Below are 6,469 nucleotides of genomic sequence, written 5' to 3' on the forward strand. Positions count from 1 at the left end.
GCCTGGCAGCATAACCTAAATTTTGCAGTGCGCAGGCATCTACACAACCACACTATGCAGGGATCATTTAAAAATAGTGCTGCTGGAGCTGCCAGCGTGTGCTCAGAAACCTATTAGGGCTCATGTACACGGGGCGTTTGGAAAATTCTTCTGAACTCTGGAAACTGACTGCTAGAAAACGTAGGTTAAAAAACGTCAGTTTAGCCACGTTTGCATACCGCGTTTATGCGCATTTAGAAGAGTTTGCGTTTAGAAGCATTTTTAAAAGATAACCTCAGGAGACCCTTCCAAATGCCCAGAATGCACTGAAAAATAGTAAATAATTAACGATTTCAGACATTTTGAGAGAAATAGAGATTACCTCTCTTTTCTGGTTGTATTCACTATGGATCCCATCATGAGCATAATGCGGCACATTTTACCATTTTTTCCTTTACGCAAAACCTGGAACTGACTGCACTGGTGTACTAGGTCCATTTGAATACATGGAAAATGCTTTGCATGCATTTTTGATGAAGAAAAAGGCTCTGGACAGCATCTAGATATGGATCTGTCAAAAAACACCTCTAAACGCAAGCGCCTCTAAACGCAATGTTAACCGCGTTTACAAGCGTTTGGTGTTTGAAATCTACTCCTGAACGCAATTTTGGTGCGTTCAAGAAAACAATTGTAAACTCAAGTGCCTGTAAACTACTGTAAACGACTATGTGTACGTTGACACATAGGAAAACATAAAGGAGAGTTTATTCTGCTGATAAAAATGCTCAACAGCTCCTGAACATCAGTTTAGCAGCTGCAGCGTACATGAGCCCTTATGCTGTGTTACATGTTGTTCCAGCAGCAAAATTTCAATTGTTGTTTGCACAGAGCAACTGGAATTGGCACCTGCACATTTCAAGATTTAGGCAACGCTGCTAGGCTCCCATAGGTGGTTTGAGAATGCCTGTTTACTAGGGACAGTCCCTGTTGTGAGGTGTCTATCCCTGGGAAACAGGCATTCCCAAAATCATCTACAGGAGCCTAACAGTAACCTTACCCTACAGTCACTCAAAGCAACAAATCATGTAAAGCCTATTGAGAAGGACAGGAAAGGTGCCCTGAAGACCACTCTGGAGCTGGTTGATCAGCAGGAAAACCATAGTGATAGAACACATATTCAATGGTGGATGATTGCCATTTCCACTAATGAAGCTAGAAGGATTATGTTTATGGGTAACTCACAGACATTCGATAGTCACCCAATCTAGCCCTGTTTAGGGTTCTTTCATTGTTTTTCATAATGTACTCTTTGACAAAGCGTTGAGTATAGCGGGAAATGTGTCATAGCTTTATCTTGTATCCTGTGCTGATTTGGAATACAGGAAAGAAGTGGACACTGTATGTAATCTTCCTATTTTCTTCATTTGAATGACTGTCATGCAATGCTTACTTTACAATGATATTCTGCATTACACATGAAATAATTTTTTTCATCCACTGACCCCTCATACCAAAACTGACAAACTTTTGTGTAACATAATATTTATAAATCATTTTGTGAATGGCGAGTATGTGTCATTTACATAACTCCCAATGTTACATCTTGAGAAAAAGCAAGACCCTAGAGATGGGTAAACATGCAATGCACACAGCATGCTGCGGCAAAATGTTGGCCTGACTACATTGTGCAAAAATTTTGACATGGCTTTAAGAGGCATCGTTAAACACAATCTAAACCTAGCTCTAACCTAACTAAAACGTACTCCTAGTATACAATGCACACATTTGCAGTAGTACTTGAATGCACAAAATACTCCATAATTACTGATCTATGGATAATCGCTTCTCGGCCTTTTGGCTAAGATCAAGTGTAGTATCTGTTCTTATCAGTGTCCAGTGGGGGTGCTCCCGACCATTCTAGCTTTGCGGGGATGGTTGTTGTATAGTACCCTCACTGGAATGATGGGGGTCCGGAAGGCTAGTACCGGAGGAACAGAAACCGGGGAGCGCCACGAGTTAAGCTGGGGCCCCGGGAGTAATTCCTCTGGGAAGACTGGAAAGACCCAGTACCTCCTGATTCGGACGGATCTACCTTGGTCTGGCCAGGGGCTGGGGACGCAAAAAGTCCGCAAACTCAGTGCCCCCTGGGGAAGACGCTCTCAAGGGTGTCACTAGTAACACTTGGGTGTGGGACCCCACGGTGTGAAGATGACACATGGCCACTGTTTTTCACCTCTTTTTGCACAGCGCCCTAAGGACCAGGCCTTTTGGCTAAGTTCAGGGCAATTTTTGCTACGGGCCTCAGGGCCTGGTCTGTGCACGATTCGGCACGGTACCACTTTTTTATTTTTTCTTTCTCTTATTTATTAAGCACTTACCCATGTTTGTCACTTTTTCTTTGCCTTATGTGTGTGTTTTACCCTGAAGTCTAGGGGGAGGATGTGTGGCCATACGGTTCCTTCCTCCCCTGATCCCTAGAGGACTCTTCTCCGGGAGAGTCCCCTTGCCTAGTACTGAATGTCCGGCTTCGGCTGGGCATAGGGAACGGTGGTCCACCAGGCCTTTTGGCCAGGAGGACCAAGTGGGAACCTTGTCCCCGTCAGGAGCTTTGTGCCCCGGGGGATCAGGGTAAGCGGTCCAAGCCCCTTTAGGGGTAGGACACAGCACACCCCTAAGTGCACTTTTTGTGTGGTGTTTTTGCACTTGCACTTTTTTGTGAAACACTTACGGGTTTTTTCGTTATAGTTGCACGTTTGCGGACTTAAAAAAAAAAAAAAGAGTCTCAAGGTCACTCATAAACCTAAAGGATCTTTTTAAAAAAATAAAAGAGAACGTAGACAGAGAGCTAACACTTCTAGTAAGCCTACCTTAAAGTATTACACCATTAAAACCAAGGGACACTACATAACAACCCGCAACTGTTGAGACAATAAACACATTGGTCAGAAGTATGTAATGTATAACATAGCTTACAGAATACAAAATGGAGTCTGTGGTCAGTGGAAGTTAAAATGCTGATGTGAAAAAAAACAATCTTGTTGTTTTCTCAGAAATTTCTCATTAAATAAGTCCCGTTCTGGGTCCTGGAGTCAGCAGGATTTGTAGCGCTTTGGGTCAGATAAAATCTCCATTTCATAGGTCCATATCAGGTAGCCAAACCTGATTATGAAGATGAGTATACACTCCAGAATGATTGTTCGATTTTTGTATAGTGTGTACACAACTTTTGACATCAGGTTCAGACTTTCCAAAACGAAAATATCTGAAAGGAAAAACTGCAAAATTTTTCTCATATGTGAAAAGAACTAATGATTTTCATGATTAAAAAGGGGCGGGGCTAAGTGGATGACGCCAAGACGCTTGGAAGGAAAGTGTATCGGTGAGAGCGATATCGCACAGGACCGCCACGTCCATTGTATATGCTGTATATATCAGGTGCGATCTGGCACCAGGAAAAAGTGAGTGCAATGACAATGGTTATTTGATTGGATTAAAAGTCTTTAAGGATAAAGTGCTATTATAGTCTTATTTTCATGAGATGGAGTGACTCTGGAGGAGTGGAGCGGAGTGTGACCATTGGTCATCGTCAATGTCCAAGAAAGGACAAAAAGTGTTTTTGAACAAACAGTGATGTGAGGTCAGATACATAAGGTGAGCACACACCTGGAGGAGGTTTGATCACTGCATTTAGAAGGATCAAGCACAGAAGGTGGCACAGTTTATAGGAAGGATTGGATTGGTGTTTCTTTTGGACTTTACTTTCATAATCACAGCACTTTATATGATTTATTTAGATTTTATTGCGTGAATTTAGCCCATGAATTGCTTTGGTGGTTTTATTTTATTATATGAATTTAGCCCATGATTTGCTTTGATGGATTTATTTTATTATATGAATTTAGCCTATTATTTTTTTAGTTCAGAACTTATGACATTATATATGAGTATTTATTTAATGCATTAAGTTAACACAATTATTTATATATTTATTAATGTTTGGTTTGGATGTATTGATTAGCATACATTATAGCACTGCACATTGATTTACAGATAACGATTTTCTTTTAATGTGTACTGTTTTTTGTACAAGAAAAATCGGCTATGAAAGACTGCACATGATCAGCAATAATCTATGTTACAACGTTTCTGTGTCAAACTAAAAAGAAACCTTTGTTCTTTTGAGCATTTTCATACAATTAGTACCATTCTCGGGTTTAACTTGCTGTGAAACATCAAGGAAAACTGGAAGATCGTGATGCCCAATTTTCTTATAGTGTGTACCCAGTTTTAGTCTAAACTGTCCACAGGTCTTTAACCGCCTCCCACCCGCCATATAGGGAAATGACGAGCGCAAGGCGGTTCTCTCTTTCTGGGAGGACGTCATATGACGTTCTCCCACTCTAACCATGCGTGCGTGGCTCCAGGGGCACGCAGCGTGACGATCGGTGATGCGCTGTGTCCGCATCACCGATCAACGGAAAGAGCCGAAGACGTTGGCTTGGTCATGTGATCAGCTGTGTCCAATCACAGCTGATTGCATGTAAGTAAGGAAATGCCGGTTATCGGTTATTTCTCTTCTCACGAGCTGTCACGCTGACAGCTCGAGAGAAGAGGAGAGCTGGTAATCAGCATTCCTCAGAGGGGACATGTACACTGATCATCAGAGCACTGATGATTAGTGTGCCCTGATGATCAGTGTAGCCCCAGCAGTGCCACCTGTCAGTGTCCATCAATGCCAGTGCTCATCAATGCCACCTGCCAGTGCCACATCAATGCCACATATCGGTGCCTACCACATCAATGCCACATATCAGTGCCCATCTGAGCTGCCTTTCAGTGCCACCTGTCAGTGCCACCTATCAATGCCAGTCAGTGCCGCCTAACAGAGCCAGTCAGTGCCACCTAACAGTGCCAGTCAATGCAACCTATCAGTGACAGTCAGTGCCGTCTATCGGGGCCACCTATCAGTGCCATATATGAGTGCTGCCTTTCAGTGCCCATCAGTGATGCCTGTCAATGCCCATCAATGCCACCTACTAGTGTGTCCTCATCAGTGCCCATGTGTGCCACCAATCAGTGCCCATCAGTGCAGCCTATCAGTGATCATCACTCCAGCCTCATTAGCGCACATCAGTGAAGGAGAAAAATCACTTATTTACAACATTTTATAACAAAAACTAAGAAAAACTTTTTTTTTTCAAAATTTTCAGTTGTTTTTGGTTTGTTTAGCAAAAAATAAAAAAAACCAGAGGTGATTAAATACTACCAAAAGAAAGCGCTGTCTCAAAAAAATGATAAAAATTTCATATTAGTACAGTGTTGCATGACCGCGCAATTGTCATTCAAAGTGTGATAGCGCCGAAAGCTGAAAATTGGCCTGGTCAGGAAGGGGGTATAAGTGCCCTGTAGGCAAGTGGTTAAATATGCGTGCTTACAGAACACTAAAAAGGTACATGCACTGTCTGTCTGTTTTGGGGAACCTACTAGGTTGGCACCCTGTTAGTAAAGAAATTATATTGATTTAGTTAGTAGCTTAGGCACACTGAGATTGTGCTTGTTTTATGCTATGACCTTGCTGTACAAAGCACTTCAGCTTTGAAAATGAAGGTGCAAAACAACCCAGCCAGAATATTTCTGGGTGTCCCTGTGTCATTTATGGTTTTCCTGCTTCCATCTTACTACACATATACAGTATATATATATATATATATATATATATATATATATATATATATATTTGTAAGCTCTAACAAGCAGGGCCCTCCATTTCCTCTTGTACCAAATTGTATTGTAACTGTAATGTGTACCTTCATTTTGTAAACACTGCGCAAACTGTTGGTGCTATATAAATTCTTTATAATAATAACAATAATAATATATATATACACAGTAGATGTTTTATTTATTTATTTAATATTAAGTAACCATGAGACTAAATACTAGAGTACTAAATATTCATTTAAAATAAAAAAAAATTATAATTTTTTAAATTAAAGTATTTCACAGAATTTAGAGCCTGTTTAACTTTTTTGGTTTTGTTTCTGAAGTCTCAAAAATGTGTTGTACAAAACAGGTAGAGGGCTCTTGCCAAAGCTATCGCACCAGAAACTATAGCAGCATTATCATGAGTAGTTTAGTACACGTGTTTTCAAAGGATGAACTTCAATTAACCCCAGTTATTTTTAATTGAATGTTTCAATGTTTCAATATAGTGTATGTATGCTGTCCTACTAATGGTTAACAAAACTGACAGAAGCAGCATTGTGTTTCATTCCAAAACTGAATTTATTTCTGTGAATAGTTCTGTTAAACTGCAATACATTCACATAAACTGAAGTTACAATATGCTTGTTTAAATGTCTCACACATTTCTTAGAAATAGCTAATTACAAATCATATTAGGTATATTGAAATGCTATCTAGATATACACTATACTGCCAAAAGTATTGGTACACCTGCCTTTACACGAACTGTAACTTTAATGGCATC

General features: G+C 40.5%; 1 pseudogene; it reads left to right on the top strand.

Annotated features, from left to right (window-relative positions):
* Positions 1 to 1,817: 1,817 nt before the first annotated feature.
* Positions 1,818 to 1,933, top strand: LOC149457365 (U2 spliceosomal RNA; annotated as a pseudogene).
* Positions 1,934 to 6,469: the final 4,536 nt, after the last annotated feature.

The sequence above is a fragment of the Staurois parvus genome, unplaced genomic scaffold (assembly GCF_062004578.1).
Source record: "Staurois parvus isolate SC_StPar_1 unplaced genomic scaffold, SC_StPar_1.0 ptg000324l, whole genome shotgun sequence".
In the NCBI taxonomy this organism is placed as follows: domain Eukaryota; kingdom Metazoa; phylum Chordata; class Amphibia; order Anura; family Ranidae; genus Staurois; species Staurois parvus.